The sequence below is a fragment of the Euprymna scolopes genome, chromosome 2 (genome assembly GCF_053919585.1).
Source record: "Euprymna scolopes isolate OS-2025 chromosome 2, ASM5391958v1, whole genome shotgun sequence".
Classification (NCBI taxonomy): Eukaryota; Metazoa; Mollusca; class Cephalopoda; order Sepiida; family Sepiolidae; genus Euprymna; species Euprymna scolopes.
In genome coordinates this window covers 84420453-84436676 of record NC_136483.1, presented here as the reverse complement: position 1 = coordinate 84436676, position 16224 = coordinate 84420453, and the positions used below count along the sequence as shown (strand labels likewise).

The 16224-nt window shown below is 32.3% G+C and overlaps 1 protein-coding gene across 1 annotated transcript in view; it reads left to right on the top strand.

Annotated features, from left to right (window-relative positions):
• The first annotated feature begins 1194 nt into the window (after positions 1-1194).
• LOC145293184 (alpha-aminoadipic semialdehyde synthase, mitochondrial-like) overlaps positions 1195-16224 on the top strand; it is a 192717-nt gene continuing 177687 nt past the window's right edge. The window contains exon 1 of the mRNA XM_080139673.1: positions 1195-1334. The gene's annotated coding sequence lies outside the window, so the exon portion shown is untranslated. The remainder of the gene's footprint in view (positions 1335-16224) is intronic.

Below are 16224 nucleotides of genomic sequence, written 5' to 3'. Positions count from 1 at the left end.
CTAAAACAAATTAAGTTTTCACGAGCGATTTACAAAAACATTTTTATTTTTCGTTTTTTATTTGCAGGGGGGGGTGTATTCACTTAAAGAACTTGTACAACATTTAAGACGTGCTTCTGCAGTTTAATTTACCGTTTTTCCGCCCCCTCCCACGGTTTTACCGTAAGTAACGCGCCGACATACACGGAGCAGAACTGTTTCATTTTTCACAAAAATTCTGTTTACATTGGGGGAGGGGGGGGGGCGGGTGGTGTCGCGCGCGACACCAAATGTCTGCTTAAAAATTCTTCCGTGATGTGACAAGTCACCTTACTACGCGCGTCCATGCGCGGACGCATCATGTAAGAATAGCATAAACGATGGCGGTGAGTTGGCGCAAAATAGTGCGAGGGTCCTAGGGTTAATAGCATGCAAACGGCAAATTTGCGACGGGTTTGAATATCAGATTCGTTGTCAGCGACCCCGAAAACCTTAAGAAAACTAAATTTTATTGGTCGATGTTCTGTTGTAATTAAAGTAAACATTTACCGAATTTTCCAATACATCGGTAAACACTGTATGTTTTTCGAGCTGAATAAACATGTTACATTAAATATAAACACTAAAAACATATCTAGTTGGGTAGAAAAATAACTTATCTTGCCTTTGATAACATTTATTTGTTCTATATTTGTTTTTTGACAACTTTTTCGAATCTATGTGTACAGTAAAACAAACCCGTAAAATGATACCGTTTTTTGTTAAAACAAAATAATACCTTTCCACTAAGTAAAAATAATGTGTTTATTATATTCCGTGATCATTATTTGATAAATATTGCAAATTTCATTAAAATTGGTTAATTTCCTCATTTTTGGTGAATTTAAAATTCACCAAAAGGGAGAGGTCAAAATGTTTAATCAACGGCATTCATTTTCCACGTAGTTAGCATTAAAAATAAGTAGATAATATTAGTTTTTAATGGAAATTCAATTTCGTGGCTTTCGCTCAAAATAATTATAAGCTCCTTTTAAAACTCATAGTAGTATTTGTTTTCAGTACACGTGCGTATTCATTATTAAAATAAAAAAAAAAGAAAGAAGACGGTGGTGCACTCTCTCTATTATTTGAAAGCGATAGGCTTGGTCCATTCTTGGGTTTTCATTGGCTACTAGGCCACGTGACGTCACCGCCACACACCATCACAGGCCCGCCCCCCTCTCTCTCTCCTCCCGTCATGGTCGATTAGTATTCCAGCTTCCTTTTATCCTCACGCTGTGTATATTCTTTCGATCCCCACAATCTTGTTAAGAGAGCCACAAATACTCAAGGAAGCAAAACAAAACGTAATCAAGGTAGGAACACTCTTTCATATTTACGTCATTGTTAAATAATCAGAATTTAAGACTTAGACACAGATAATAAAGAGAAAACGTTTATAGAACGAATCAAGTCTTACAAGAATGAAAGCAAAAAAGATGGAAAAATACGCTAATCTCTGTTAGAAATAAATAAGCAGTTATTTTATTTCTTGTCTTTAGTACTTTAAATAAAATATAGATTACTCGTTAAAAAAAAAAAAAAAATCTGTCAACATTACTGGCACCCAACCTTTTCTTTTTCGTACGTTTCACGTCATACTAAAATATTATTTTTAAATAAAATGCGCGATGATAGGGGTCACACTCACAACAAGGGTCAATGTTCTTAGCCGCCATGTGTTAGTAAATGCTTTTTGAAACGTGACGCTAGAGTAAATTACCGTATTTTTAAAGTGCCATGAACATGAAATTAGACATAGTAAAGAAAGCTGGACTGGCAATGATGAGAGTGTGGTATCTGTTCTGTCGTTCTTTCTATGCTGTAAAAATATTTAGGTGCTTTATGCAGTGCACTGCACCACTGCACTGCATAGCACGGTAACATATTATGCACTGCATAATATGTTACCGTGCTATTTTTTTTTTTTTTAAACATAGTATTTTCAAGTTAAATTAAAATCTTACGATCTTATTTTTATTAAATTGTTAGGTGAAAAAGTACAGAATAATTAAAAAACACCCTCCCCTAATGGCTTTCTAAATAATGTTATTCAGCATGGCAACATAAATACTAATGTTGGTGCTTATGCATTTTTGTTACCGTGTTTGTTATTTAGAAAGCCATTCTTAACATGGGGAGAGGAGGGTGTTTTGTGATTATTCTATACTTTCACCTAACAATTTAATAATAATAATAAAAAGATATCGTAAAAGTTGAATTTAACTTGAAAATACTATTTTAAAAATTAGCATGGTAACGAAAGTGCATAAACACCCCCAATGTTTATTAGGTAAAAGTGCGCTGGTGACAACTTTTAAGAAGTTGAGTATTTGTTGTCGAACGTATTCTGTTTTGAGGTTAATTATTTAGAAACCTATTATTTAACATGGGGACAGGACAGGACGTGTTTTGTAACTATTCTGTACTTTAACTTTACAATTTAATCCCAAATCCTTAAAGGTAAGTCTTCCGGTTGTTAACCAGCGCACTTTCACCGTTTATTATTTCACGATCCAAAGTGCCCCCTTTTCACTCCCTCGAAAAAAGTGACCTTGTGTCTAATCTTGCCCTCGTAGGGAGATAAATGAATGGCGACTGGGATTATTCGTTACTAGGTATACATTGCATGTCTTTTCCGACTAAATTATTTGGCCTGGAAATTTGACGTTTACCAAAGAGTCAACAAACCAATATTTCTAAAATTATTCTTGATAAAAAATAAACTCTTCGATATTTAATAAACCAAAACATGTTTTGATTCATTGATAGCGTACAGACTGATGCGATATCTCCTGGGTTTCGCTTGGTTTTATCTCAAATTTTGGATAAAATTGAATGATGGTCTTTACTTCTACTTTTTTTTATCATGAAATAAAATTCAAATTTACTTTTTAAAGACTTTAAAATCTCAATTTAATTCAATGTTTTAATCGATGGTGGCCATTTTGTTTTTTCGCAACAAAAAATATTTTTTTCTTTTTTATTTTGAAAAAAAAACAAAACTTTTTGAACATTTTTCTCCTTCCACAAAATAAATTTTAACAGAATTTAAAAGTAAAAATGAAGAGGTTAAAATATACTAGTTGATAATATAACAATAGTATATTATAAATAAGAAAATGACTGCGACTGGCCAAAATTTATTTTTATTTTTCTCCAAATTTACTTCAATTATACGTTTATTTAAGGATAAAAAGTATAATTTCGGACCAAGGATATATGTTCTCCAAAATTTCAGCGAGATGTTCCAAGGGTCATTCTAAGTTTAAACAGTTTTTTCAGCGCTTAGGAAGAATAGTGCTATTTTTAGATAGGATTTTTCAAGTTCAATTTTTACGGTATCTTTTGTTTATATAAATTGTTAGATGAAAGTACAGGATAATTACAAAACGCCATCCTCCTCCTCATGTTAAGAATGGTTTCTAAATGTTATTTCAGCACGGTCCGTATTCTGCATCATCAGTGCCGCTTTTTCATTTAAGATAATCTTTATGTACAAATATATATATAAACATAGTTAACAAGTAATAAAAAGGTATTTTTTACGACCTGCCCCAACATAGTATAAACATCCCCAACCACCTCATGTTAAGAACGGCTTTCGAGATTGGGGGGGGTATTCCGAAAGCCGTTCTTAACACATGGAGGTTGGGGCACGTCGTAAAAATTTACCGAATAAAACGTTGATTGTAAACATTAAACTTTATTTTCATCTTGGTTATATTTACAATGTTTCAGCCGATGTAACTTCTTTTATTCAGATCTTTTGAATTTGAAAACTTTTATAAATATATGAAAAGATGTGAATATAAGCTCCGAAAGTATCTATTTATTTACTTGTCTCTCCAGCCAGCGGGGGTAAATTTAGACACAATGTCGTTTTGTGTATGTTCGGAGGTGACCAGCTCCCCCAAAAGGGGCACTCTGGATGCATTAAACATTAACTAGTCAAGAAAGGCACTCTGATCGAAGACAGAACAGATACAACACTTAGATCCAAACGTGAAAAACTAAAGAGAATCGTGCTTCGAAATCAAAGAAATTCCGACACAATGAACTTTTACGAAGTGCGTATTATGAAAACCTTACACAAATTCCAAGCTTAAAATAAAAATAAGTCATGATTCCTGCGTTCTTCAATACTTATCTGGCACAGCCTAAATAGGTTATATTCATACAAGTTAAGGATACGTCCTTGACAATCAGTTTGACAGTCTTGGTTATTCGTGAGCATGAGATGAAAATGACCTTATATCTGTTCGGTTGAGGTATGGTGATTGGTGCTGGGTCTTCGGGTGCAGTAAGTTTTATTGCTTACTGTCTAAGGCGCTCCTACCGGTAAATGATGGGGTTACCCAAACAATTTGGGTGCTAATGCACTTACTGATACGCGCTATTTTTGAAATCGTATTTCCAAGTTTAATTAAAGTTTTGGGGTTTGTATTACTGTACACATAGATTCGAAAAAGTTGTCAAAAAACAAAACAAAAACAAATATATAACAAATAAATGCTATCAAAGGCAATATAAGTTACTTTTCTACCTAACTGGATATATTTTTCATGTTTTTATTCAATGTAACATATTTATTCAGCTCGAAAAGCATACAGTGTTTACCGATGTATTGGAAAATTCAAAATGGGGCCCGACTCTCTTTAACACGGTAAGTGCAGGAAAAGATGTTATAAATAATAAACTAGACAAAATACTGTTAGAAATTCGCTCAATATATGTTACCGTGACATAAGTTGCCATATATTCGGTGTTTTTTTAATAGTATTTCGTCTAGTTTATTATTTATAATACCTTTTCCCAAACTTACCATGTTAAAGAGAGTGTCGGGCGCCATTTTGAATTTTCCAACACATCGGTAAACACTGCATGTTTTTCGAGCTGAATAAACATGTTACATTGAATAAAAACACAAAAAATGTATCCCGTTTGGTAGAAAAGTAACTTATCTTGCCTTTGATAATATTTATTTGTTATATATTTGTTTTTTGACAACTTTTTCGAATCTGTGTACAGTAAATACAAACCCAAGTTTTTTTGTTTTTTTTATTCAATTGTAAGGTTAAAGTACAGAATAGGTACAAAACAGTACAAAACACTCTCCCCTCCCTATATTAAGAATGGCTTTTAAATAATGTTATTATTTCAGCACGGATCAATAAGTGCACTGCAGGAGTATCACAATTTGTAAATGTTCAAAGTGCTCATTTATGGGCTGGGCACTGGCTTCACTTTCCCCACCTTGTGTCACATCTTCCTGAAAGGAAGTTAATTTTCTTCTCCGACGTTTGTGATGAGTAGCAGTAGCACTTAGTAGCAATATGGACCGATTCCTCCCAAGAAAGCGGTTATAATAAACCGTTATTCCTGGGAGGATGTCTTCCTACGACCGAACAGACAGACCTGTCGGATTATTTTTTTTAATTCGTTTTAATTTTCCATTATTTTATTTCTGATTCAACTAATATTCGATTAATTGTAAACAAAACTAAAGCTAAACAAACGTGATTTTTGAAAGCATTGCAATTGGGCAAAATATGTAATTTTCCCGCGAATTCTGTCCACGTGTAAAAATGTTTGCATTTTGGTTCGCTGTATTTTTGACGCCTTAATCAAAAATAAAATTCTTGGAACATAAATAAAATTAAAATGTGATAAAAACAAGTATTTTGGTTTTTAATACAATTAATTTGATTTATTTTACTTGAGGGGAGCTTTTTGTTAACTATTCTGTACTTTCATTTCATAATAATTTACTAAATAAATGATACTCCAAAAAATTTAATTTAACTTTAAAATCATATCTTTAAAAAAATAGCGCGGCCCGTAAACTGCAGAAGTACCTTTATCGATTATTAATAGGGAGGGGGGGAATGAAGCGAACCTTTTAAAAGAAAATAATTTAATTACGAAATTAAATCGGTCAGAGTGCATTTCGGTGTTTTCGTATTTTTTGTTAATAGTTGAAAATGAATATGTGATCATCCTTCGATATTTGGAAGCCTTTCTGTATATAAAGTTCAGGCTTAAAATTTCTTAAATCTTCATGCATTTAAAATATAAAAGAATTGAAACTTTTTGAAAAACTATTTACATGAGATAAAATATATTTGGTGCTTGTTAAGATATAGTCGACAGATCGATTTTTTCAATATGTCGTTTTGTTACTTGTGCACACTTTGCCGCCGCGTTAACATAATTGTTTTGAAAGCCATTCTTAACGTGGGGAGGGGAGTGTTTTGTAACTATTCCATGCTTCCACCTAACAATTTAATAAAAAAAAAAGGAGGGGGGGGGGTAAATGTTTATTTTACAGCACCGACCATTCTAGTTTGTGTTTGTAGAGGTTATCGAGGCCACTGACAACGAATCTGGCATTTACACCCGTCGCAAATTTACCGTTTGCATGGTATTAACCCCTGGACCCTGGGACTATTTTGCGCCATTTCACCGCCTTCATTAACACTTTTCTTATGCTTTCGCGCGTACACGCGCATATAGCAAAGTGACTAATTGGTGCTAGTGCAGAGTGTGATCCGCGCTATTTTTTAAATCGTGTTTCCAAGTTTAATTAAAGTTTTATGTTTTTTATTCAATTGTAAGGTTGAAGTCTAGAATAGGTACAAAACACCCTCCCCTCTCCATGTTAAGAATGGCTTTTTAAATAATAACGTTATTATTTATGTCCGGGCAGAGAGTGATCCGGCGGATCACTCTCTGCACTAGTACCTCGTTCTTTTTTTTGGGGGGGGGGGCATTACAGTTAAAATAAACATTTACCAAACGTGGAGCTTGAATATAACCTGAAGAAAAAAAAAACTATTTTAAAATAGTTCGGTGACAAAATAGCACAAGCACTGTTGTTTTAAGCAAAAACAGTATTTGTCAGATAGAAAATAGTAATATATCAAAAAATTACGAAATTTCATCGAGTAGGACAATGCTATTGTGTTTTTTAGTAAAAAAAAAAAAGTTCATCATGATGGTCTTAAAAAAGTCCGCCATGAAAGAGTCGAAAAGAGAGATAAGTATGTCCCTGCCAGTATTCGCAATCTTCAGGGTGTATATGCAATTTTCCCCAAAAATTACTTTTAACTATAAATAATTTTCTACTCGATGAATTTTCGTATTTTTTTGGATATATTACTATTTTCGACATAAGTAAGCACTTGTTTTTGCTTAAAACGACATATTAAAAAAAATCGGTCTGTGGACTCTATCTTAACAAGCACCGATAATTTTGTAGAGATTAAAACATTACCTTAAAAAATTTAGCGATATTGAATTTTAACAAGTGCCCATGATAATTTTTATTTTAAAAGTCGCCTAAAAAAATTTTCGGGGAAAATTTTATTGAAATTTGTTCCAATAATTTTTTAAATGAAAATTGATTGTCATGAAAATATCATTACTGAAATGTTGAAAGGCATCAAATAATTAGATTTAAAAAATGTTATGTCATTCAAACCCTACCGTGTTTGAATATATGGTTAAGTAATAGTTTTACTCATTTAGAACTGCTTTAAAGCTTTACCGCTTACTCATTTTGCGACCAAATTTCAAACAATTTTTACAGTTCTTAGGTCACCTTTCGTTCATTAAAACAAAAGTTATAATAAAATTACTGGTGTTCAAAAGTCTTCGGAATAAGGATGGTGAGACGGTTTCTTCTCATTATATGTTGGTTGCTATAGCAACTTTTTCTACATTGACGTTTTAGAGACAATTTCTTCTGATTGGCTGTAAGTTACCCTAGCAACTTTTTCGTCGTCGACACCTTCAGAAATCATTGCAGGAATGTCACTCGCATGCCATCTTATTTGGGTTATATAGAGACTTAATAAAAGTGATGCTCTTTGCGTGACGTCCCTGTTAATTCTGTTTCTCTTTTTTTTTTCTGTTTATTTACTTAATTACGTCTTTTATTTCATTTTTTTTTATTTAGTCAAATTAAGCTGATAATATTTTTTTATGAATTGTTGACAATGCATATGATATTGAACACAAAAACAGAAAATATTTCAAAGCAAAGCCTGGAAAAATCATGGATTACATAGAAAAAATGCGAGCAAGAAAAGTAAAAGGATTAGTTGTTAAAATTGAAAAAGATAAGATATTCTAGTAAAAAATATAATAAATTTATAACTTAACATATTGCAGCATTAAGAATTAAAAAAAAAAATTCAATTTAATATTATATATAAATTCTTAATGCTGCAATATTTTAAGTTATAAATGTATTATATTTATTACTAGAATATCTTGTCCTTTTACTTTTCTAAGTTTAATCTTAACCATATTACTTTTCATGCTCGCATTTTTTTTTATGTAATTTTTATCGTTTCGAAACAGTTTAAATTAAACTTAAAATGTTTTTCACTGTTCAAGAGAAACTATCTACTGAAAACATAATAGATGCGTGGGAGACAAAAAATTCGATCTCGCTAGATTTAATTATAATTTTATAACAATTTAGTTAATGATTTAACAATTGAAATAAAAGTGAAAACTCCTGGAAAACGGAGAGTAGATAAAACTAGTTATTACATAATAAACCAAAATGTCGCACTTCTATAGGCAAGACCCATGTTTCCTATTGCGATTTACGGAACAGTCCGGAAATGGTCACGCCGTCTCCGAGCAGTTAATTAGTACTCAAGTGCCGACATTAAATCTTTTTTATTATTATTTAGTTAACTTTTTCCCTGGCCTCCTTCCCTCTGTGTTGGATTTTCCAAATCAGGAAAAGAATTTTTTTTTTTTTTTTTTTTCGGCTTTCAAATCATAGACAGTTGTGCTTGTGCACTGTGCAGTAAATCGCAAACATTCGGGATGATATGGGCTCTCTCCTATAAAAGCACCCCAATTATTAAACAATTTTCTTTTTAATCAGCCATGAAAAACTAATAAAAAATGTTTTTCACACTGAAGTGTTCGTGTTTATTTTATGCTTGCTTTATTGCAACGCACGTGTGAACATGATTAAAGATGTTTCACAACCGTTTCTTTTAACAATTTGACGGCTAAATCTAGAACAATTGTTGACTGACGTACACGAAGTGAGACTCTTCTAGCGAAATACGCATCGGCTCCGAGGTTGTACGCAGTCCGATTGAGGGAGCAATTATTATTTTTACAAGAAAATAATTTTTGCGTGTGTGGCCTAGTTTTAAATTTATTTTGGCTTGAACTTTGCGATTTTTTTCGGATTTTGTTATTTATTTATTTATTTATTTTGAATGGATATTTTTTATTTTGGCTTGAATTTTGCGCTTTACGAATTATTTTGTTATATGATTTTTTTTCTGCTTTTTTTGGATTGGATATTTTTTTGAGGCCGGAGATTATAGTTATAGGTAATTATTAACAGGAAAATTAGTCCAAGTCCAAATGAGCAGTTATGGCGATAAACAAAAAGCTTTAGTGTGTAGTAGATACGGGCAAAATGAATGCCGCTGCTGCTCAAAATGTATAAACATTTTGACCTCTTCCTTTACTTAAAAATTCACCAAAAATCAGGGAATTAACCAATTTTAATAAGATTTTCAGTATTTATCAAATAATGATCGCGAAATATAATGAATTATTTTTATTTAAATCTTAGTGGAAATGTATTATTTTGTTCAAACAAAAAATACCTTTACTAAAGTTATGGTTTTCAGTAGTCAATAAAAAACGCAAGAATTTATTTTTGCTTTTTTTTTATATATATAAATAAAGGATCGTAATTTGTAACAATAATAATAATAAAAAAAAAAAAAAATTTTATAGGAGCATTACGAAAAAAGCCCTAAAGTCCGTATTAATGAATTCGGTATAACTCGAAGAAAAATGAATTTCTCGAACTACCGATATTACCATTGAATTAAGCATTGTTTATTTAATACTAGCATGTCAGCCCGACGTTACCCGGGTGTTTGGATGTGTATTTTGAGCAAAAAAAAAAAAGTGGTAGTAGGAAAGCAGGCTCGAACCCGTACTGCAAAGGTGGAAAAGAACGGGGTAAAACCTAACGTTTATGCTGTTACGACCACTGCCAAACCAAAAGCGACATTTTTTAAAATTAACGCCAGACAATCTGAAGGAGAGGATAACTTTAAAAAATATCGGTGAAAAAAGTGACCCGCTCCCCTGTAGAAAAGTGCCTAGTTGAAGGGGAACATATTAATGTTTTTAGCCAATTTTTCGATATTTGTCGTATGAAAGATTGAACTTTAAAACGATACTGATCTTGGTAAAATCCGTCGCCTCTATTGAAAGTTTAAGGCAGACATGCAAACATACATACATACATTTATATATTGGTAACTAAAAATTTTCGACCCAAACTGATGAAAAAGCTTGCCCTATCTCTGAATACCCTTTATGTAAAATTTCAAATATTTAGACCAGAAATTGTCTGAGTAATTTGGAAGAGACCGCAGAGGTCAATATTTTTTTAACTTTGACCCCTATTATGACCCCTTAAAGTTTATTGTTTTGGGCTCAAATCAAGTTATTAAGTTAGATCCATGTCCAAGGAACCTATATCTAAAATTTCAAGTGCTTAGACTAAAAATTGTCGGAGGAGTTTGGTAGAGTTCTCAAAGGTCAAATCATTGAACTTTGACCCCTTAACAGCTAAATTTCTGGCCAAAAACCGATCACATCGATTTTCCCAAATCTCCATACCCTGTATATCAAATTTCGAGTCTGTAGACTAAAAATTGACAGTTATTGCGTAGGGAAATGTACACACAGACATACGTTCATTTTTATAGATATAGATTTTCACACAAAAAAAATTATAATAGCAAAAATATTTCTACTTTTTATTTTTTTTAATTACAGACTAGCGGGGGTACCGGCGTTTCCCGGGTTTTTCTAGGTGTGTGTGCTGTTAAATAAAAAAGAAACTGGGGGGGGGGGGTTTAAAGTTGGTAGGATCAAACCCGAAGCCCTGAGGTGAAGTTTGAAAATAAAATCGGCCAGCCAGAATGAGTTACTGAAAGATGTTTGAATTTATTTAAGTAAGAATCAAATTGACAGGTGCGCGCACGGAAGTCGTCGAGCGTTACGACAACGACGTAAGCAAATGAGGTCAATGACCAGGTTTGTTTGTTATAAGCGAAGTAAAAAAATGAACGTTAAAACTTAAGGGGGGGTAAGCAAAACATCGAAAAAAAGCACAAAAAAACTAACGTAAGGCAAACGAACGATGTTAAATGTAAAAATCGAAAAAACAAAAACGAACACGTGAAAAATGACTTAAATAAGCCTGTTTCGATATTAAAATTAAAAAAATCGGTGGGTACATGGGGTTTTTTTTGGTGTGTGGTTGGGGGTGAGAAGCGAGGTAAAAAAAAAAAAAAAAACCCAGAAAAACGAACGTTACGTGAAAAATGGCCTAAATAACACTGGTTCAATATTTAAATTTAAAAAATCGAAGAAAAAAGACGTCTCACACCACAATTCGAACCCAAAACGTTTAGATAACGAACCAACGCGCTAACCAACTGAGCTAATGCGATGTACATGAAATTTAGTCAGTTTTTCAACTATTTAAAGTAAATCATGTTATGACGTCATCTGACGCATGCGTAGAACCGGTCGTCGTCACGATAGGACCATTTTGGTTGACACCCCCCCCCCCTGTCAAAAATTGTCGATTTTGGGGTGAAAAAATGAACGCTTTTGGCCAATTTTTCGATATTTTTCGAGCAAAGGTTGGAGCTTCAATATGATACCGAGTTTGTGAATTTTTATTCTGTCTGTCGAAAGTTTTTAGCAGACACACAAACATACACACACACACATACATACATACATACATTTTCGCTTTTATATATATATATATATATATATATAGACTAGCGGGGGTACCCGGTGTTGCCCGGGTGTTTGGAGGTGTGTGTGCTGTTAAATAAAAAAGAAACTGTGGGGGGGGTAGGATCGAACCCGAAGCCCTAAGGCGAAGTTTGAAAATAAAATGGGGAAAAAAACATGAACCGTTCGGCCAGCCAGAATGAGTTACTGAAAGATGTTTGAATTTATTTAAGTAAGAACCAAATTGACAGGTGCCCGCACGGAAGTCGTAGAGCGTTACAACGACGACGAAAGCAATAGCTATTCAGCAAATGAGTTCAATGACCAGGTTTGTTTGTTATAAGCGAAGTAAAAAAAGAAAACATAAAAACGAAAGTTAAAACTTAAGCGGGGGGGGGGTGAATCAAAACATCGAAAAAAAACTAACGTAAGGCAAACGAACGATGTTAAATGTAAAAATCGAAAAAAGAAAACAGAAAAACGAACGTTAAAACCAATACAAAAACATGTGAAAAATGACTTAAATAAGCCTGTTTCGATATTAAAATTTAAAAAATCGGGTCTACGAAGTAAAAAAAAACAAACAGAAACACGAACGTTACGTGAAAAAAGGCTTAAATAGCACTAGTTCAATATTTAAATTTAAAAAATCGAAAAAAAATGACATCTCACACCACGATTCGAAATGCGCTAACCAACTGAGCTAACGCGACGTACATGAAATTTAGTCAGTTCTTCAACTATTTAAAGTAAATCAGATCATGACGCGTGCGTAGAACCAGTCGTCGTCACAAGAGGACCATTTTTGAAACAGCATTTTGATTCGCTGAAATTTTGGCCTACTGTATATTCGCGTTTTGCCGAACGGCATAATTACTTGCTTTTTGAGGGCTAATTAAGCTGTATTTTGTATAAACAAAGTGTGTGTGTGTGTGTGTTTTTTAATTGTTATTTAATTCCATATCTTAGGACTTTACTTTACTAATTATCTTTGAAATAGACCTAGAAAACTAATATTTATCTTTTAAAGTATTTTTACAATGAATTTGACTTCAAAATTTAGCTGAATTGGTTAGCTCGCCATGAAAACATTTTCATAACTTTTTTTTTTTTTTTTTTCACGTGTACAAATAAGTTTTCCTTTAGGAAATTAACTTTAGTCTCTAATTTTTCAAATGCAATCAAAAATTAGTCGGAAACCTATAAAAAAATTATGATAAATCGGCTTTCAAAACTAGCCCTCCCCCTCCTATTTTTGCCCGTACCTAGTGTGTACCTACCTCTCACAGAATGTCGTCGGTGTTTTTTCTCATATCAAAACACAGTGAAACATTATTTGGTGCTAGTGCACTTATTGATCCGCGCTATTTTTTAATAATATTTTCAAGTTTAATTAAAGTTTTACGATACCTGTTTTTATTAAATTGTTAAGTGAAAGTACAGAATAGGTACACAACACTTTCTCGTCCCTATGTTAAATACTATTTAAAAATAGCGTGGATCAATAAGTGAGTTTCGATAAGTTTTTTGTTTATCGCCACAAGTGCTAATCTGAACTTGCACCAATTTTTCTGTTAATAATTACCTATAACTAATCTCCTACCATGTAGCTTAAGAAGTGATGTTTTTCGTTTTTTTTTGGGGGGGGTATGCAATTATAGAACTTGTGTACTTTAACAGGTGCTTCTGCAGTTTAATTAACCGTTTTCCGTAAGTAACGTGCCAACATTTACCGAGTAGAATATTGTTTAACATTTCACAAAATTCTATTTACATTGGGGTGGTGGTGGCGGCGCCCAAAAAAGAACGAAAAACATAAAAATGTTTTTGTAAACCGCTCGTGAAAACTTAATTTTTTAGATCAATTAAAAAGCATCAAAAACTACGTAACACTGTGTCAGAATTTTTGTGGGAATTTTTGATACCCCTAACACAAAACTGTGAATAAAATATAAAAAACTCGTAATTTCTCTTTTTAAAGTGGGTTGTTTATTTTCTTTATAGAATATACTTCCAAAATAAACTAAAGTTTTTAAAAAAAATAATAGAAATAGTATTTTTTTATTTTTTAAAAAACGGTGTTTACAAAGTGCCTGCGCGCGTTCATTCAGCCATATTTTTTACGTAATGAAATCAATTGAATTTTACGAGTTAAATTTTTAAAAAAATTTTAAATTTTAAAAATCTATCAATTTTTCTATTGGTTCAATTTTTAAGATATTTTTAGGTTCAATGTGAAATTTTATGCTCTTTCCAATAAATCGAATATAATATTCTAGACAAGCGTTTTTTTTTGTTTTTTTTTTAATCCCCCCCCCCCCCCCCGGATTTTAAAATGTCTATTAAAATGAAAATTAATTTTCTCACCTCAAATTTATATATCACAAATTGAAGATAAAAGATCAATAAATGAAATAAGCTAATTTAAAACAAAAAAAAAAGGTTATTTGCAAATTTACCTGTAAAGTCCAAAGTTTAAAACCTTTTCTTTTTTTTTTTGTTTTTTTAAAACAACTTTGAATTTTTTTTTAAGTCAAACCTTATAATCTTGTTACATTGTTCAAGAAATTTCGTATAATTATGACATTTTTTTCTATTTCATTCAATTTTTTTTTTTTTTTTTTTAGATATTTAAAAAAAAAAATTCACTCCATAAAGAAGAAATAAAATATATTAAATCAAAAACTCATGTATTTCTTGAAGAGAATTAAAAAAAAAAAATCAAAAATCGGTCAAGTGTTTTTTTTTTTTTTTTTTTTATCTGCAAAAACTGATAAGTGCAATGGGATCATTTTCAACTATGGTGGCCCATATTTACTAACTTTTGTTTACAGCACGCAATAGAAAAAGACATTAATTCTGATGCTTACAGACCACCATAGTTCTTAACCCTAAGAAAGGGAGACAGTTATCTGCCCTTTTTTCCATTTGTGACAAGCTTTAGTCGCGGTATATTTTAATCATTGCTTAAATTATTTTATTTAGAAAGGACATGGAATATAAAATATAAATATGGATAAATTCTTAACAATGAAGTAAATTCAAACATGTTTTCGTTACCATTTCGTGGTGGCCCAGTGGTTAACGTCACACTTTTTTTTTTTTTTTTTTGACACTTTAATTTCCAACTTTGACTCAAGGGTTCGGGTTCGATCCTTCATACTTTTAGGGTTTTGAATGCTTTTAGGGCACAACCTAACAGTCTACTACATACTTACCTACCAAAACTTTTTCTTGTTTTGATTTACCTAAAACCACACACACCTCCAAACACCAACGCTAATGTGCTAATAAAAGAGAGCATTTTTTTTTTACTGCCGGGAAAAGACTAGTGAAGTTTTATTTTTATTAAAGTGTATTGGATTAATTTTAAATGGATTCGTTTCAAAATAATCCTCATAATAGTCGTGTATCGCCTAGTTGTAGCCATTGTACTTCTGTGATGTCAGCAGGTTACGTGACTTTAGTGGAACGGCTTTCTATTTATGTTTAGGTTAGTATGCGTGTTTACCTTTACCCTTTCATTTCCAATGTTCCGGTTTTAGCTGAACAATTATACACTTTAGTTTTGAGCCTTGCTCATCACTTGTTTGTAAAGATGGTGACTATATTTTTCTGGCCTAGTTTTTATTTCAGCATTTCATGTGTACGAAAAAACTGCTGTTTTTCTTTACCAAAACTAGTCCATTAAAAATAACAAAACAATACTATATACACACACTTAATATTGATAACATAATAGATACCACATTAATATAGGTAAACAAAATTAAAAAAAGAGGAAGGAAGAGTTTAAAAAAATCTCTTATATTAGGTTGGTGCAAAAACAATGTTTTTTGACGTTCAACTTCAAAAGATCATGACTCCTTTCACGATAAACTTTATTAATCGAAATAAGAACCATTAGAATCAACAAATTTTTGCCAACGAGAAACAAGTTTAGTTATACCATTAGCATAGAAATCCGAAGTTCTGAGAATGAAGTCATTGAAGGCTGATTCGGCATCATTTCGGCTTTTGAAGAATTTTTCGCGCAGGAAATTGTAATGATGCTTAAAAAAGTGATAATCGGTGGGCGACGAGTTCGGTAAATATGGCGGATGTTTTACAACTTTTTATATACTCCCTAGATTGTAATATCTACGATTTGCGAATGGTCGTCGTCTCTACATTTATTTTGAGCAAGTTTAAAAAAAAAAAAAAAAAAAAAATCTGGTTTCCAGTGTTTGTTTCTCTTTTTCGTATAAATAAAACGAAACTGAATCAAATCAGCTCGCTAGCCTTCATGGCTGGCACATCTTGAAGGCAACCAGCTTTGATCAATGTGGGGAAAACCCTTCATATTAGACAAATGCTATTCATTTGAGAGCTCCCCTTTTACGGGGG